Source organism: Scyliorhinus canicula, chromosome 16 (genome assembly GCF_902713615.1).
Source record: "Scyliorhinus canicula chromosome 16, sScyCan1.1, whole genome shotgun sequence".
NCBI lineage: Eukaryota > Metazoa > Chordata > Chondrichthyes > Carcharhiniformes > Scyliorhinidae > Scyliorhinus > Scyliorhinus canicula.
This window is the reverse complement of record NC_052161.1, coordinates 19,554,448-19,574,297: the sequence shown is the minus strand read 5'-3', so window position 1 is coordinate 19,574,297 and position 19,850 is coordinate 19,554,448. Positions and strand designations below refer to the sequence as shown.

Here is a 19,850-nt window from a genome sequence, read left to right as displayed (position 1 = left end):
AAGGTGCAGCCGCGGCAGAACGTTTTGTTCATTAATTATTACTCTACACAAACAGTTGATTGTTCTGAAGTATTAAAACAACTGAAAGATGTCAGCCTGAAAAAAATCTTTTACTGTAAAAAAAAGGTTTTGCACAGTTTCAAAGAGTCAAAACTTCAAGCTGTTTTTGACATTGCTGAAGACATTGATTGTGTTGGATCTTCGGCTAATCGGGGCCACTCCTCTTCCTTCAGATACAATGCATGAAGAAGGCATTAGCAACCATGAACCTCCATTGGATTGGCCCATGATTACGCTTGGCAAAGTGACTACATCGGTTTGCCATTGCCCTCTACAGCACAGCTGAAGAAGAAACTGTCCCACTCTTTTCCAGCTGCTATCAAGCATGCTGAAAGGTTTTACTGGCCGATAATCAATCTGTGTAGTTATATTTGTAATTCCTCCTCCTCAGAAAGTCATTTTATAGCTGCCAGCAGCGCTGGTTTGAGCTCCAGGGCGACCGGGGAACAATCCATTACGAAGAAGCTGAAATGAGGAACAAAGCAGCGTAGAGACAATTTCTTGAGGTATGGGTTTATTAGTTGTGCCACTGCGATTCAGGATGCATGTGTTCATGTGTGTTATATGCAGGGAAGTACTGGCAAATGAAAGTTTAAATCCCTCGAAACTTCAAAGGCAGTTGAAGACTAAGCATGACGAGTTTGAGGACAAACCTCTTGATTTTTCTTCAACGGATGCAGTGGCAACTTAAATCATCAGCTGACGTCCATAGCAAAAATAGAACATTGATGACAAAGCAAGTGAGATCGTGAGGACCAATTGGCTCACCTGTCACATTAAAGGCAAGTGCAAATGGTGGGTCGCGAAAGTCGGCCAGCGTGGGTCAAGAAGGTCAGGCTGCGTGGCGGTTAGTAAAAATTAATAAAGTTTGGGCAATAAAGTTTGTACAACACTGCTCCAGGGCATCCACTGCTTTGAGCGCCCCCCCCCCCCCCCCCCCCCCCCCCGATCTGCCATAAGCCTCCCTTTATTTCCCTTATCCAATGCTGTATAAAAAAGTATAATTATTCCTACATGGGGCTGGTTTAGCTCAGGGCTAAATTGCTGGCTTTGGAACTAGACCAAGGCAGGCCAGCAGCACGGTTCAATTCTCGTACCAGCCTCCCCGAACAGGCGCCGGAATGTGGTGACTAGGGGCTTTTCACAGTAACTTCATTGAAGCCTACTTGTGACAATAAGCAATTTTCATTTCATTATATGCATGACCAGTAACACAGGGATCTTTGGTGGACTTTCATACTCGCTAACTGCTGTCACCAAAGAAGATATCCCTTGACATTCAGGGTTCTCTGAATATTTAGTTCCACCCTTTACCTTTACAGGAACATGCAGGCATTGTACGCTCTCTATTTCCTTTTTTAATGGCTCCCACTGCTTTTATATAATCTACCTACAAATAGCTGCTCCCAGTCCACTTTGGCCAGATCCTGTCTTATCCTATTAAAATCGGCCTTCCCTGAATTCAGAAACCTTGGGCACGATTGAATGGCCACGTATACCCAAAAAGCAGCGTGCCACAGCGCAACATGGGACTGTTCTTCACGTGACATTTGGTTACATTTCATAATATTTGCATGATGGCAGACAAACTTCAGGAGTTGTAGATTCACACAAATAAAGATGGTGCCCGTTTGCCATTGCTAATCTAGTAATTTGGGCTCTTTTTTTTTCAAAAGGATTCACCATCATTATAAAAGCAAGGACACCACACTCCCGGGATCTACCGAGACATTGTGATGTAAATCCTGCCCATTGTAAAGCCTTGGCAGTGCCACCTGGGTGCCTGGTTCTTTGATTCCAGTGTTCTGTGGTGTGGCAGAGATTCTCCTCAGCTCTCTTTTCAGCTGCGATCATTTTGCTGGCTGAGGCTGACTTCCACAGTCAGAGGGAGAGAGAGAGATTCAAGATGTACCTGCAAAAATTGCTTTTTTGAGGGGGCACTGCTGGCTGCTTCTGTTACTGTCACATACCTTCAGTGTGAAAAATTTCCAGCTGCTTGTCCGCACAGAGCACACACAGATACTGGGACAACTCGTTTTGCTGGCTTTAAACCCATTCCTTGTATATTCCAAATGGATGGAGAATCCACAATTGCTTCTCGGCATTACTCACAGGATCTCTTGAGATACGATGACCATTGTCTTTACCAGAGATGATAATAACTGGCTAGATGCTTTTAGAAAGACCTTGTCTGGAAACGGGGAGGGGTTCAACTGTCCCGTAGAGAATCACCCTGTAGCACAAACCAGTGTCTTGTGTGAACATTCTCAGCTATAAGCGGTGGATCAATGGATGTGGTATATTTGTATTTTCAGAAAGATTTTGATTCAGTCCCACATAAGAGGTTATTGTGCAAAAATTAAAGCACATGCGAATGGGAGTAATATATTAGCATGTATTGAGAATTGGTTAGCAGACAGGAAACAATGAGTAGGAATAAATGTTTATTTTTAAGTGATAGTGTAGACAAGTTGGGTTAGGGGATAAATAAATGGCAGATGCAGTATAACTTGGATAAATGTGATGTTATCCACTTTGGATGGAGAAACAGAATGGCAGAGTATTATTTAAATGGTGATAGATTGGGAAATGTTGACAAAGGGAGTTGGATGTCCTTATAAACCAGTCACTGAAAGCAAGCCTGCAGGTAAATCAAGCCGTTAGGGAGGCAAACAGTAGGTTGGCCTTCATTGCATTGAGGATTTGAGTACAGAAGCAAGGATATCTGACTGCATCTGTACAGGGCCTTGTCATACCACACCTGGAGCAATATGTACAGTTTTGGACTCCTTATCTAACAAGTTGCCATCAGAGGGAGTGGAGCAAAGGTTCACCAGACTGATTGCTGGGATGGCAGGATTGTCGTGCGAGGAGAGGTGGGGTTGACTGGGCCTGTACTCACTGGAGTTCAGAAGAATGAGATGGGATGGGGGTTGAAACATGTAAGATTCTGACAGGACTGGACTGACTGGATTCAGGAGTTGCTTCCTCTGGCTGCAGAGGACAAGCACAAGGGGCTACAGTGTCAGGCTACGCGGTAGGCCATTTAGGACCCAGGTGAAGAGAAGCATCTTTCCTCAAAGGGTGATGAGCCTGTGGAATTTTCTACCACTGAAGGTCTTGGAGGTCAAGTCACTTAATATAATTAAGAAGGAAATAGATAGATTTCTAGACTCTCAAGGTGCCAAGGGAGCGCAGGATTATAGTGCAGAGTTAGAGGATCAGCCATGATCATATTGAATGGCAGAACAGGCTCGAAGGGCCGAATAGCCTACTCCTGCTCCTATTTTCTATGTTTCAATACTGGCATGGAGAAGGGAGCATAAGGCAGGAACGTACTAAGATACTTATTGTTCTCAGTGATGTCTGATGCCATGGCTTCTGCCGCTGGAGGCCCTATGATGTAGAAAAGAACGATCTCCTCCATAGCTTAGCTAAGCCATTATCTTGTTTTGAGAGGTCCCTGCAATTCTTTATAAGTATTTTCTAATGCACAATGCAATTATCCAAGCGAGGAAAAATATAAGAGCAGAAGTGAAGATGGAATAAAAAGGTTATTTTCTCACCAAGCCCTTACCTTCCACAGGCCTTGTACTGTACAATTTGTTCTATTTGGAGTTCTGCTGTAAAAGGTGACTAATGACAAGCAGACATTTTAAGAATTTTTTTAGAATTTTGAATTTGCAGCGCAGAAGGAGGCCATTCGGCCCATCGAGTCTGCGTCGGCTCTCGGAAAGAGCGCCCTACTTAACCCCACCTTCCACCCTATCCCCGTAACCCTGCAACCCCATCTAACCTGAGGGCAATTTAGCATGGCCAATCCACCTAACCTGCACATCTTTGGACTGTGGGAGGAAACTGGAGCACCCGGGGGAATCCCACGCATGTACACAAGGAGAACGTGCAGACTCCGCACAGACAGTAACCCAAGCGGGAATCGAATCTGGGATCCTGGAGCTGTGAAGCCATAGTGCTAACCACTATGCTACCGTGCTGCCCATAGGAAGGTTAACCGAATGATATTTCTCCCAGTCTCCCTAGAAGAGTACTCCAGAATGTAATTTTAAGCAACAATCTTCACCCCACTGCACAAATAACATTTCAATTAGTGTCAGAATGAGCCCATTATGCTACAGTCAGTATTTGATGAACTATGTGTGTACCTACAGCACTTAGGGCCGTTTTGTTCACATATTTATCCAACATTTTTAAGGTTTAATTGATTGACATGGCATATATTGGGCAGCACGGTGGCCTAGTGGTTAGCACAACCGCCTCACGGCGCTGAGGTCCCAGGTTTGATCCCGGCTCTGGGTCACTGTCCGTGTGGAGTTTGCACATTCTCCCCGTGTCTGCGTGGGTTTCGCCCCCACAACCCAAAAATGTGCAGAGTAGGTGGATTGGCCATGCTAAATTGCCCCTTAATTGGAAAAAATAATTGGGTAATCTAAATTTTAAAAAAAAGACATGGCATATATTGCATTTTCTGGCATTCTATTGCACAAAGCAACTATTCTGAGGGGCAAAGGTTTTCCTTTTAGCCTTGCTTACTGCTGTATTGATGCCTCCTAGTCCTGACACGTCTATGTCATATGGCTTGCTTATCTATACATAATCCTTTCATCAGAGCATTCAAAAAACAGCATTACGTCTCTCTCTATTCTATTTCACCCCTGTATTACTTAGTAATAAGATCACACTGGGACATTGTCAAGGATTTTGGGCAAATTGGACTAGCTGTTGGTAATGTTCACAGACGAAGACATGTTCGTGAGATATTTCTCAACATTAACACAGCCATTAACCTAGATATTCGGAAGTGATGCATTTCCTCTAACAAAGAAGCAGACAGTGGAAGGTCACTTGAACGCATTAAATCGTCATCTGCTAATGTCAACGAGATTCATCTGGAAGCTGCTATCATTAAAGGAAATAAGTGCATTGAAGAGGGTTCAAAGAAGGGAGAGAAGGATGAAGCTAATGCGCTGAATTCTTTGGATTTTCTCCAAACCTTGTTGGACGTAAAGTAAGTGTTGTGTGTTATTGCCTTTAATGAAGCAATTTATGCTTGGAAAATGTACACAGTTTCCGAGCTAAAGGGGATATATGAGTATGTTCAGCTTACTGTGCCAATTGCCCATCTCGAATTATATGATTTCAATCTCCTGTGGCTCGAAATATCCCTCTCTCTAGATCTCTTCAATTTCAACAAAATTGTATCTATCAGGTCTAATTTCCTCTCTTCCAAAATTGCCATTTGTCAAAATCCGCTGTCAGTGATGGCTCCTTTGCTTCGCTTTATATTTTACTGATCAGATAAGTAGTAATGCTGAGGCCTTTTCTGACTGAATGACCCCTGTGATTTCCTCCCAGGCTGCTGTGGCCAGACAAGAGGAGTTCCTGCTGCCATCCCTGGGAAACAGCACTAACCCGCTTTCCTGGACAAACTGGAGGAGAATCTCCAGGGAGGCTTCGCTGAACGGTGAGGGAGGTGGGGGGAGGGGAGGGGGTGGGGGAGGGGAGGGGGTGGGGGGTGGGGGGACGGGTGGTTTTATTTTTGGGGGCACCCTGGATAGGTAACCCAGAATTCCTGGCCCGCGGTGACTGAAGGGCTAGCCGAGTGGCCTTTAGATAGGGTTTCCCGATCTTTGATCTCATGCGGCAACAGGCGGGGTGGTGATTTCTTATTCTCCCCTATCTTGTGGTTCACTGTGTTCTGCACAAATGCATATAGGCACGGGTGGCACAGTGGTTAGCACCGCTGCCTCACAGCGCAAGAGACCCGGGTTCAATTCGGCCTCGGGTGACTGTGTGGAGTTTGCACATTCTCCCCGTGTCTGCGTGGGTTTCTTCTGGGTGCTCTGGTTTCCTCCTACAGACCAAAGATGTGCAGCTTAGGTGGATTGGCCATGCTAGATTGCCCCTTAGTGTTCAAGTCCCAGAAGTGATGTCGGATCGAGATCCTTACGTGATTCCACAATCTTTCGCCTGGGATGGGTTGACAGAGAGTTGGGAATCTTCTTGGATCTGGCAGGGAAGTTATTGAAAAGTTTTGAGGATCCGCTGAAGAGGTTGTTATCACTTAATCCAGGATATTGCAACCATGGTGAATGTTTCCTCCCTGCCAGCGACTCATTAGAGTCACCGAGGTGAGCGCATGGTGAAAAGAGTTTCAGTGAAACTGACAACCTGTGAAGTCTTTGATCAGTTACCGGGAAGAGCTCCAGCCATGGCCAGGTAGATGGCTGTTCTTCTCAGACTTACCTGCATTTAGAAATTGTCGAGCATTCACTTCCTATTTGTTGATGGGCATGCAAGAAATCTGACATAGTAGCTAACGTGTTCAAGTGTCAATTGTCTTTTCACTGTACATTGTTAGCAGTTGGGGTGGTTAGCACTGCTACCTCACAGTGTCACGGACTTGGGTTCGATTCTGGCCTTGGGTGACTGTCTGTGTGAGGCCAACCCAGGTCTGCGCGGCTTTCCTCCGGGTGCTCCTGTTTCCTTCCACAGTCCAAAGTTGAGCAGGGCAGGTGGGTTGGCCATGCTAAATTGCCCCTTCGTAACCCCAAAGGTTAAGTGGGGTTAGGGGGATAGGGCGGGGAATTGGGCCTCGGTCGGGTGCTCTTTCAGAGGGTCAGCGCAGACTCTGTGGGCTGAATGGCCTCCTCTACACTGTAGGAATTCTATGATTCTGGGCACAACACAATGAATTGGGACCTCAAGGTAATGAAGCTTTGATGAAAAGCAATCTAGTGCATGTTACTGGCTCCAAATCATGTTGAAAGCCAGAATTATGGGCCCCAGCTAAAGGTCCTTGTCATTTCATTTTAGTCCATGATTAATAACAATTTTAAAGCCATGTTAGTTATTACCCAATATAGATTGTCATGATAATCAAACTTTTAACTTTAAAAGTTGACAAAAGATGACATTCTGGGGCAGCATAGAACATAGAACATAGAACAGTACAGCACAGAACAGGCCCTTCGGCCCTCAATATTGTGCCGAGCCATGATCACCCCACTCAAACCCACATATCCACCCTATGCCCGTAACCCAACAAGCCCCCCCCTTAACCTTACTTTTATTAGGACACTACGGGCAATTTACCATGGCCAATCCACCTAACCCGCACATCTTTGGACTGTGGGAGGAAACCGGAGCACCCGGAGGAAACCCACGCACACAGGGGGAGGACGTGCAGACTCCACACAGACAGTGACCCAGCCGGGAATCGAACCTGGGACCCTGGAGCTGTGAAGCATTTATGCTAACCACCATGCTACCCTGCTGCATAGTTTGGCATATTCTTCTCTTTGCTACTGTCATATGCCACGTTCATCTACAGTGGGGTCTACTTACCTGCCAGAATCAACGGAAAGCTGTTCAACCTTGTCCGTCTGAAATCCAAGACAAAAGTGCACCAAGACTCATATGTTTGTAAGTTTCCATCAGAGAATTTCTCTACACTGATGATGCGTAACAGCATTCTATCCCCTGGAACACCTTCTGGACAGGCAGAAGACTGGAAAGAGTTTTGTTTGACCATCAGGATCAGGAAGGCAAATGTTATGGTTCAAGATGTTGTCATATCGCTATCAATCAACATTGACAACACGACGCAGGAGGCTTTTGAAAGCTTCACATATCTAGGCTTCACAATTACCAGCAATCTGTCACTTGATGCTGAAATCAACACACATATTGCAAAATCTCCAGCTGTTATTTCCAAGCTGAGTAAGAGAGTGTGGAACCTACAGGAACCTGATGGAGAACACCAAACTGTGAATGCACCAGACCCGTGACTTGATGCACACCTAGAGAGTTGAAACATGGATGACTTACTCCAGGCAGGAGAAAGAAATTGAACAGTTTCCACCTTCACTACCTCAGACGCATCTTCAACAGGAGGGGCTGGTTTAGCACAGTGGGCTAAACAGCTGGCTTGTAATGCAGAACAAGGCCAACAGCGTGGGTTCAATTCCCATACCGGCCTCTCCAAACAGACGGCGGAATGTGGTGACTAGGGGCTTTTCACAGTAACTTCATTGAAGCCAACTTGTAATAATAAGCGATATTATTATTGACAGGGCAAGGCCACCAACCAGGAACATGCAAATTCTACCAGCATACACTCATTACCAAGCTAATGACATCAGTGTTGGCTTAGCCACATTCATCAAATGGATACGGTTGTATAGCTAAATAACTTCAGAACAGTAAACTGGTCACTGGGCCGCAACATGCTGGAAAGCCATATCTCTGCTACAAGGACACCTGAAAGCAGGTATGAAGATGGCAGGTATGAAGACCCAGGAGACCGGAGAAGGTAAGTAAATGGAAGTTTATTTGGGTCAAAGAAAACGGTCCCAACAGCGGGTACATAGAGTAAGTCCCAGCCGGGACTGCCAGGGTGCTGGTCCCCATCTGAGCAAGGCATTGAGCCCCAGCTGGGCTGGCCTCCTCTCAATAGCGGGGATACACATATTCCACGGGTCCCGTGGGGAAATCGATTAGTGTATCACCGTGGATCTCGTAAGGGTCATTGCAGTAGGCATCGACACACACGGCTGGTAGACAGACACTGATGGCCTTGACTTCTGGCGGCTGGCTGGAGGCTCATTGGAAGAGCCAAGAAATAGTAAAGCTCAGCCGGCTGGGAAGAGGCCCTAAAGCGAAGAGAGGAAAGTGAATCCTGCACCTGTCAGGCCACTGCTGTCATATGCAGCAGATTGAGCAGAGACTGCCAAGCTAGAGAGTGGCTCATGAGCCACACTGGTCAATGGATAACACAGAATTGAACACCAAAGCACAAAGCAACACCTCACAAAATGGAAGGCTGTCAGATTCATGGACATGACAAATTTGACATTCAGCTAAGTAATGCCTGGTAATTATTAGATTCTGGAATGTATTAATCAAAAGTATATGTGCGAGAACTAAAAGCAAGTGGGACAAAAGTTCTCCCCGTTTTGTCTTTTTTTCCTTGCCTTCCATTACGGCAGATAAAAGAGCTATACATCAACTGGAACATCTCCTGCCCATAACCATTAATTATTCCTTCCTGGAGTGTTACAAAATCAAGTCGGAGCTTCACTGTAGAAAATAATTGACTTTCTTTTGTGTCTGCCACTGGATTTTATTTCCATTTCTGCTTTTAACCTTGCATCTGACTGATCAGTGAACTCAGTACCATTCACAGAACTTGCAAGTTACATTTAACAGCTGCATGAAGGTGCTGTTATACTTTTGTTCTGGGAAAATTACAATTAGAGAATGCTCTTTTGAATTCTACATAAGTGCAATCCAAAATGAAGCTCATTCAATCGGGTCTCATTATTGTACGCCAAATGTGGGGGTTGGGGCGGGGGAGAGGGGTGTGGGTGGTAGGGAGGATTAAACGTGGAAGAGTAATGCACTCTTAAAGGGTGGAATATTCCGAATCTTCCCGCTGGTGGGATTTTCTATTCCTGCAGAAGATGACCACTTGTAGGTTCCTTGGGGGTGGGACGAGGCGGCCTCAACCGGGACCTTGGATTCAAGTCGCATTACATTCACCCCCCACCATCTGGTCTGGGCTTGCAAAATCTTACCAACTGTCCTGGCTTGAGACAATTCACACCTCTTTAACCTGGGATTATCCCATCTCTAGTTGCTCCATCTGGACCTGTAGACATAATTACCTGCAAAGACTCGCATTCAAGGTATCATCTTGCATCTTTGACTTTGTCTATATATATGTTTCTGGAACCCACCTCTTCATTCATCAGAGGAAGGAGCAATGCTCCAAAAGTTAGTGATTCAAAACAAACCTGTTGGACTTTAACCTGGTGTTGTAAGATGTCTTACTGTACTTTTCTTTGTTCTTTATTCAGCTCAGAGTTTTACAGCCCGAGATTTTCCACTCTTAACATTTTTCCTCTGCTGAAAACTCTGTGATTGTCTCATTTTTCAGAACCCTCAGAGATGATCATTTCTCTGAAATTTAAATTGTTTTCTCTTTTGATAGGAATTGAAATTAATGAGATGTACAATTGCCTGCCAATTGGCTATCAAATCGCTGGCTTTTAAAGCAGACCAAGGCAGGCCAGCAGCACGGTTCAATTCCTGTACCAGCCTCCTCGAACAGGCGCCGGAATGTGGCGACTAGGGGCTTTTCACAGTAACTTCATTTGAAGCCAACTTGTGACAATAAGCAATTTTCATTTCATTTCATTTCCTCTATTTTATACTCTCATAAATAGTTCATATCGGCCCGCCATGGTTTTCACACAGTCTTTCTTCTTCACAATCCATGTCAACATCACTCAGACATATCCTCAAGTCACCAACTCAGAAGCGTGCACATTCCATCAACATATATTGTTATGGGCCAGGGCTTAGAAACTCCAAAGTGCATTATGAAATTCACCTGACGTCAACTTCTATGTTGAATTTGGCTGGGATGAACACAAGAGCCTTCACGTCAGGTGTGATTCATCAGGCTTCCTAGGTGCTTTTATCTAAACAAAGTTTATTATAAGAATGTAGTTAACATATATAAAACTCAGCAAGAATTTGTTATCAATTACAAACATGAAGAAACACACAACAGCTACAGTGATCTATGTATATAACTCTTAATGAATCCCCTTAGTAGCTGTTCCAATTCAATACAAACTCCAATAAACTAAAACCCCTTTCAAGGGCGTGGCCCAGCACACTGTAATCTCACTTGAGTGGGACTGGTCCTTTCCTTGAGATCCAGCCTCCAACCAGCAGATTCAAAACTCCTCCTGGAAAGCAACCCTATCTTTAAAGTTACCAAGGCCAGTGTGCTTTCAGTTCCCTGGAACAGCTTTTAAAATGAAAACAGGGAAACACTGCTTCTCTTCCGCAGTCTATACCAACAAACCCGAAACGGAAACCCAAACACTTAAAAACCTCTCTCACCTGACAGCCACAGCTCAGATCCACCGACAAGTGACATCACTGAAGCCGTGCTACAAGTCATGTGGTCAACAAAACCTTTCTTAAAGGGACACTCACATGACAATATTCATGCCACATCCATGTCGCTCGCCCTGGCTCAGTCTCGTTCATTGGATGAGCGACAGCCGTCCACCCAAAGACCTTTTCTGTACAGTGAACTGCCCACCGGGTCACGACCTCCTGGGCATCCATACCTCCACCTCAGGGACCACCTGTAAGCAGGATATGAAGAAGCGAACATTGAAACTGGCAGTTGGGAGATAGTCACTGACAGCTGTGACCTCTTATGGCTGACTGTTCGGGTGATTATCGGAAGAGGCAGCTTAAGAGCATCTTAAAGAAAAGGGAAAGGTGGCAAGACGGTGAGGCTTTGGGTCTAGACAGTTGAAGGCCTCGGCAGATCAAATTCGGGGCAGATAAAGTGACTTCTGTGGTGATATTTTTAGATTCCCCTAAGGAAGTTTCATACTGAAGGATAGATGGCCACGACAGGCTATCAACGGTGAGAGCTTGATGCTCACATCAGAGCTCGTCAAATTCAGCTTGATCATTTTCAAATTGCCAAGTTATGCTGAATGCGGCCAGGAGAGATTTAACCAGATCAAATGGCTGGGCTACAAAGGGATGAGCTATGTGTATACCATTCGACTAGATCAAGTAAAAACTGAAATGAAAGGGAATGCTTGATGCAATGCACAAGCTTCTTCCCTTGGTGCCTGTTTGCCTTTCTAAATTACTTTTCTCTGGCAGGATTACTTGGCAACAATTTTTCTTCTCTTTTTCACCCTATGGCAGTGCTGCCCTCCTTGGTCCTTGATTTAAATTGCTCAGTACAAAAACTGCAAACAACATCCTTTCTGATTGAGTTTGTCAAATTTAGTGCCAATTTCTGGAGTTTTGTGCTGTGAACCAGAAACTTTTCAGATGAACCATGAAAATCTCCAGTCCCAGCACTGTCTTGTTAAATGGTAACGTGCATTGAAGAACTGAATGCAGAGCCTTGAGTCACCACATGCAACTCGAACGGCTCTCGATTTTGATAGAAATGGGAAATGCCATGAACTAAGTATATTGACATCTGTACCCTAATCCCCACATCAAGTGGTGATACTGTTAAAATGGAACCATTAAGATTATATTACAATCCCAAACCAGACCCCAACAGTGGCTAGGTTACCGGACGGAAACACCAATATTTTATTTTAACTTTTGAAGACAGTGAGGAAAGGAAACTTCACCCCAGGAGTGATTACACAAAGAAATAGGGATATGGTATATAAGAACAAACTTTATTACTAATACACTATTAAAATCTCGAACATCACACCAGAAAATAACTTACAATTTTCCCTTAAACAATACTACTCAATACCATGAACACAATACCCTTAATTGCTATCTTTATTCCTACTTAAACAACAAGGCAAAAAATCTCAATCCACTGTAACTACAAATGGTACATTCACAACAAAGTAATTGAATAAATAGCACATAGTTGAAGTAAATATATATGATCTGATAGCCATTATGGAGACGTTGCTGCAGGACGGCAAGGCCTGGGTCCTGAATATTGAGGGGTATCTGACATTCAAGAAGAATAGGAAGCTAGGTAAATGTCGAGGGGTAGCACCATTAATCTAGGATGGCATTGGTGCAATAGTTAGAGATGGCCTTGCTTCATAAGATCAGGATATAGAATCGATTTTGGTGGAGAAGAATAGTAGGGGAAAGAAGTCACCAGTCAAAATGGTCTACAGGCCCTGTAACAGTAACCAAAATATAGGATAGGGTATACAATAAGAAATACTGGCTCTGTGTGATTAAGGGATGGAAATAATCATGGGTGATTTTAATCTACATATAAACTGAAAAACAGTCGTAGCCTGTATGAAGAATTCATAGAATGCTTTTGAGATAGTTACTGAAGAGTAGCGTGTACTGGATCTAGCCAGGGGGCAGATTATAATAGAATTGGCACTGTGCAATGTGACAGGATTGATGAATTAACTCAGAGTATAGGCACCCCTAGGTAGCACCATCCATAATATGATTGAAGTTTACATCCAGTTTGAAGAGGAGAAGAGAAGGACTAATATTTCAAACTCAAATAACGGCAATTAGGTGGGCGTGAAAGCTGAGCGAGGTGAAAGTGAACTGGGATATTAGGCTAACGGGTAGATCAATAGAGACGCAATGGCAGACATTTAGGTGGATATTTCAGAATGCTCAGAATAAGTATATTCCTTTTATAAAGACAAATTCCAAAGGAGCAGATACCATCCGTGGTTGACTGGAAAAGTTAAGGAAAGCATCAAATTTAAGGAAAACGCATGCAACTGCACAAACATGAATGGCAGGTCAGATGATTGGTCAGAATACAAAGAATGACACAGAATGACTAAAAGTTTAATCAGGAGAAATAAATTAGAGTATGAGGGGAAGCTAGCTAGAAATGCAAAAACAGACAGCAAGAGTTTCTATAGGTTTTTAAAAATGGAGAGTAATTAATTAAAGTGAGTGTTGGTCCTCAAGAGAATGAGAATGGGAGTTAATAGTGTTAAGATACTGCACCAGACCACAACTTTTGTTAGGATATCAGACGGGATCCCCAAACAATTTATCCCAAGAGTGATGACTCTGACTATTAGGTATCTTTTATGTTTAAACAAACTTTAATTTTAACACAGAATTATCCATATTAATATCGAAGAAATTACTTTACAATTCACAGTTAAATAGTTCTTAAATAAAAGGAAAAACCTTTACTTACTATCTACACGACCGCTAATTCAAATTAAGTAACCCAATACCATTTAAATGCCACTTATAAATAAAGTTAACGGATCAGATTACTTGCTTATCACTGTGTAGATAGCTTAGAGAGAGAGAGAGAGAGAGAGAGAGAGAGAGAGAGAGAGAGAGAGAGAGAGAGAGAGAGAGAGAGAGAGAGAGAGAGAGAGAGAGAGAGAGAGAGAGAGAGACCCTTTCAAGAGCAGATCCAGGACACTTCTGTCTTGTTAGCCTCTTCTGCTCAACCTAAAATATTACAACAAACTGTGACACTACACACAGGCCTGGCTCCTCCCATTAATTACATCATCTATATCCCACTCAGGTGTTCCATCACTTTCTCAGCTAGGACTAAATACAATCCCTCAATAAATTATCTATTCTTCAGAAAATCTCCAGAAATGATGACAATATTCCAATAGCCATCCATATGTAAACATATGGGGCAGCAGGGTAGCATGGTGGTTAGCATAAATGCTTCACAGCTCCAAGGTCCCAGGTTCGATTCCCGGCTGGGTCACTGTCTGTGTGGAGTCTGCACGTCCTCCCCCTGTGTGCGTGGGTTTCCTCCGGGTGCTCCGGTTTCCTCCCACAGTCCAAAGATGTGCGGGTTAGGTGGATTGGCCATGCTAAATTGCCCGTAGTGTGCTAATAAGAGGAAGGTTAAGGGGGGGGGGGGTTGTTGAGTTACGGGTATAGGGTGGATACGTGTGTTTGAGTAGGGTGATCATGGCTCGGCACAACATTGAGGGCCGAAGGGCCTGTTCTGTGCTGTACTGTTCTATGTTCTAAGTAAATGGTTAGAATCCATGGTTACCATACTTTTATGATCCCTTAATCACAGATTTAGTTTAGACACAATTTGAGTACCTTAACCTAGGTTCTTTAATATTACTGCAACAAATATAAAATATAGGGCACAATTCAGCGGACTGTAGTTAAAGTCCACGGAATGGCGCATTTAACGGGGTAGAACAACTATGAATTCCAAGGTGCAATGGGATCTAGGTGTTCTAGTGAAAGAGTCACAAAAAGTGAGTATGCAAATTATTAGGAAGGCTAATGGAATGCTATCCTTTATCACAAATTGAACATAAAAGTATGATGTCCTGCTTCAGTTATACGGGACATTAGTGAGACTGCCCCTTGAATACTATGTGCAGTTTAAGCCTCCTTATTTAGGGAAGGATGTAAATGCATTGGAAGTGGCTCAGAGGAATTTTGCGAGATTGATACCCGGAATGAGCAGGTTTTCATAGGACGAAGCGTTAGAGAAACTGGGCTTGTTGCCACTGGAGTTTGGATGAATGAGTGGTCACTTGATTGAAGTATTTTAAAAAAGGAGTGTTTTGTTTCTAACCACAGACCAGGGTGCCCTTCAAGCCCCACCTCTGTAGGGTTGGAGTTGCCCGTTCTATTAGGCCCCTATCCCACTAGCGTGACAGTCTGAGCCACGGCGGACAATTTCTCCTGTGCAGAGTGCTGCCAAATGTGGCCCGAGAAGCCATCTGTTTTCATGCCTCAGCCAGCGCTCTGTACAAATAACGGAAAGTTCCGCTCAATATTTCTTTTGGGTATCTTTCTGATGCTTTCTAAGTCTGTACCATAGGAAAAGATCATTGCAAGTAGACTCTGAAGAGCAGAAAATTGTAGCGATATCTGTGCACAGTGTGGGTTGGTATTATTAATGCTAAGTACAATCCAATCCAATCCAAGTGAAGTGTTTTGTGGCGTGGCTCAGAAATCTACACAGGTGGGGATAAAGGAGGAGTAAATGAATGTGCTGGAATGCCACAGCTAACGTCTCTGCTATTTGCTTTCTTTTTATCAATTAAGTTATTCAGCTCTGAGCAGATGCAACAGGAATGAACTACGCTGAAACAATAAACTTGGGAAATGAATAGATGCTGGTCTAATTCTTTGCTGTTATAAGTGCAGGGATCTGCTTCATAAGCATGTTGTAGCCTGGATGATTGAAACAGCTCCCATTGCGACCCTGCAATTGTAACCTTCCAGAGAAGTTGTGGAGTAGTGTGTAGGTTCCCTGCCTCCGAGCCAGGGTCTCCAGCTTTGAGTCCCCCAAGACTTGATGGCCAAGGAAGGTCTGTTAACTCAGCCAAACAGGTTGATTCAACCTGGAAATCCTTCCAACACACACCATATGACAGGTGGTAAGAGCTGGAGAGCTTCCTGATTTTGTTTTATTCATTGATAGGATGTGGGCATCTCCATTGCCCATTCTTAATTGCCCTTCAACTGAGTGGCTTGCCAGGCCAGACCATTTCGGAGGGCATGTAAGAGTCAACCACAGTGTTGTGATCTGGAATCATGCCCAGGTCAGATCAGTTGAGGGCGGCAGACTTCCTTCCCTAAAGACCATTAATGAATCAGATGGGTTTTTACAACCAATGGTTTCAAGGTCACCGTGAGACCTTTGAATTGTAGATTTGTATTGAAATTCACCATCTGCCATAGTGGGATTTGAACCCAGGTCCCCAGAGCATTGCCCCGAGTCTCTGAATTACAAGTCTAGTGACAATACCCAGCCTATCCCAATGATGGAAAGAAAGTTGGAGCCTCTACCATCACTATCAATAGCTCCAGGTGACAACATGCTTGTAAAGGTGTACGTTGCCACAGCAGTCCAGACTCTGTGAGTATGTGTAATACATACAAACACAGAACTAAAAGCATTGCCTTTTATTTTGCCTCCTTCAGCAGCCTGGAGTAGATTGTTTAGAATCTATAATAAAGCAAGGTGCACATAGTCCGTACATGAAATGGATTCGGCATGTTAAAAAGGTGTTACTTGTTCCAGAAATTCCAAGGGTCTCTGAAGTTCGAGTATTAGCCTGTAGCTTTCATAATTACCTCGCATCAGGCAATGGATTGTCTGACTTTTCACTGGTTTAGTGGATTTTTTGGGGGAATATTGACAAGTCACAAGAGGCACAATAGCCTGGTGGGTATTCATAAAGACAACAGCACAGTGAAGGTACCAGCAAACTTGGTGGTTTAAAAGGCTAACTCTGTATCAGGATAATCAGCACAAAGAGTGGGAGTCTGCAGTGTAAAACAGGATGTGTAGTCAAGGAGTGAGCACAGGAGCTCATTGGACAATGGCTGTTGCTGTGGCTTGGGCAGACAGTGATTAAACACAGACCCCTGTGCGTAGTCCTCCTGAGAAGAAACATGACTCCTGAGGGAGTCACGACACTTTGAACGATTGTGACTGAAGGACATTGATTGATTAGTGTTGTCCAGGGAGTACATGACTAGAAGCATGAGATCGGTGCCAGTGAGGTTCACACAAGAAGTAGAGGCAAAGAGATTTCGTCAGGGAAACCGTGAGGAACAACATTGCAGAAGAAAGACTCAAGCCTCCAGCTTGAAGACAGAGTTCGCTTCCCACTTGTGCTCAGCCAAGTTCGATTGGGTAGTGACAACCTCCACAAGTCCACTACTAGAAGTTAGATAAGTAATTGACAGTTTAACCTATGCTTGTGAACTTGTACAGGTAGCAAAGGTAGGTAGAATCATTTATGTATTTTTGATGCAGTGTATGATAGAACCTCTCTTGTAGTAGTGCTAAGCATTGGGATAAAATTGTGTTCAGTAAAGAAGTGATTTGATTTAAAGACGAACGTGTGACTATCAATTGACTGCAGCAAGGGTATTGGTCAGTAAAAGTGGGGTTTTCAAATGAGTGGTGACTTGGCAATGCACTTACTAAATCTACCCCATTTATTTCCTCTCAAGATGAAAAGTTAACTCGCTCCCAACAGTGGTGTCAGCATCAAAGACAAATGGCCTTGCTTCTGATGACACCAACTGGAATGATGAGGTAGGGATTTGAAGTAAACTGGAGCCAGAGTTTGTTCACACCGAGCAGTGCAATTTATGCTGTAGTTTTCCCGTCACGAGTGCACCGCCTCCTTGTGCATCCAGGCTGGTTGTGTTACTGAGGACTGTCAGGTAATAATGGAAAGCCGTCAATGCTTACTCTAAGTAGACACTGCCTCTGCTTATGGAGAAAACCAGCTGGGCGAAGCCATTAGTAGTTCCATCATGACCTTCAATGCCTGTCAGTTTCTGCTCGCTTCGGTTTTAAATAAAATCTTTTTTCTGTCATCGCAAAAAATAAATAATGGTTCTTTTCTTATCCAATCATTTACAAGTATCTTTCGTCTCAAGTCATTTTTAAGATGTAGAAACGTCTTATTCACTCAGTGACGCACAGGACTACAATCAGAAATGGATGCAGAATCTGGGTGATAAATGAGATGTGCTTCAGGGCAGAAAAGAGTGAAACATCATCCATTTATATGTCCCTTTATCTTGCTTCTCACAAAGTTCCCACAGCTCTTCGCACACAATGAATCATCCAGTTGATCCACCTTGTTGCCAATATGTTATGTCGTGTGGCACACTTTTGGCGTTGTCAAGATTTTATGAAGAACAAGAAGGTATTTATTAGTAAAGAGTTAATTGGTACAGGAGGTTTTGCAGCTCAAAACTGTCTTGGAGCAAAACTCTTAAGTTCTAATATGCTTACTACATGGCTAGATATATTCTGCCCAATACAGAACTCCACCTTCTGGGGAGGTCACTCACAATTGGTCACCCTCAAGTCAGGTGATCCTTTTTGGCTGCACCCTCTTAAAGAGGCAGACACCACAAACACTACGATCCCTTACACCACGCGCACTTAACCTGTCTAGTAACCCTTGATGCGCTACCTTATCAAATACCTTTTTGAAATCCAAGTGGAAATCCGTCTACAGGTTCCCCTTTATCCAAATTGCTTGTTGCTTCCTGAAGACCCCCAAATAAATTAGTTAAACATGATTTCTCTTTCACAAAACCATGTTGGCTCTGCTTGATCATGGATGTGAATTTATCTGAATGCATAGTACGGATTGTTAATTGACCATGATTCTCTCAAATATTTCCGAGTTAGGAATGTCGCCTGCTGGCTGACCTGAGACAGGGGAGCTTTTGAACGAGTACAATATACACCAGAGGCCTGTTCTTGGGAGCAGAGTTGCTGATTGTGATCCATTAATCTCTGCAACAGTGAGCATTGAATGAGAAAATGTTCAGCTTCGACAGCAATGCCCTCATGGTTGTGGAGCATGGTTATAGGAATTAACCAGAAGACTGGTTGCTTGGACGTAAAAGATTCCATGCTACTATTCTGAAGATGAATGTGGGAATTCTTCCCAATCGCCTGGCCAATATGCTTTCCTCAACCAACATCACGGATTAAAATATCCTGGTTGTTATCTCTTTGCCTTCTGTAGGACCGTGCTGAGCGCAAACTGGTTCGGGTTTCCATGTTACAACATTGACGGCGCTTCAGAAATATTGGCTCGGCATTAAAATGCTTTGTGATGACCTGAGATCATGAAAGGCACTATTTAACCCAAGTCATTCTTATTCAAAAAAGCAACAAGGGAAAATAAAACAGGCAAAAAAAGGGAGAATTCATATAAACATTGTAAGTTTATTCAAAAATAAAGCAATAATTAAAATAAACCAGTCGGCAACCCTTCAATAATTTTGAACAGCAAGGATACACAATTAAAATACACTAACAACAAAGTCCTATGCCTATTTTCTGAAAAGATTTTTTAAAATTTAGCATCCATTTGTGTAGCGGAAGATTAGAACCAGCGCCGTCACTGGTTTTACAGATATATGGCAGTCATAAAGCTAGCTGTCCAGTTGATGTTGCTGATTTCAATCTGCATAGATTCCTAACACTGCTGGGCTCGCACAAAGGCTTCAGGACATGCTGACAAGAATTAATAATGACCTTTATCATCCACTGTGTCCTTCACCGTGTCCTGCCCCATTAACATCATGAACCTCAGCACGATTCCCTGTTGGGCTTCGCAAAAATTAACTGCAACAGACCTTGTGCTGGCAGCAGCTCTTAATGGAATCCAGATCGGAGATTGATGCACACACCTTACTTTGCAGCTGTCATGTGAGAGTACCTTTAAGAAATCTGTGTTTAAGAA

General features: G+C 43.6%; 1 long non-coding RNA gene across 1 annotated transcript; it reads left to right on the top strand.

Annotated features, from left to right (window-relative positions):
- The first annotated feature begins 310 nt into the window (after positions 1-310).
- On the top strand, positions 311-18,005 carry LOC119979308. Its single transcript, XR_005463700.1, has 3 exons — positions 311-566; positions 5,434-5,542; positions 17,584-18,005. It is a non-coding gene; the product is annotated as an uncharacterized LOC119979308 (long non-coding RNA).
- The last annotated feature ends 1,845 nt before the right edge of the window (positions 18,006-19,850 follow it).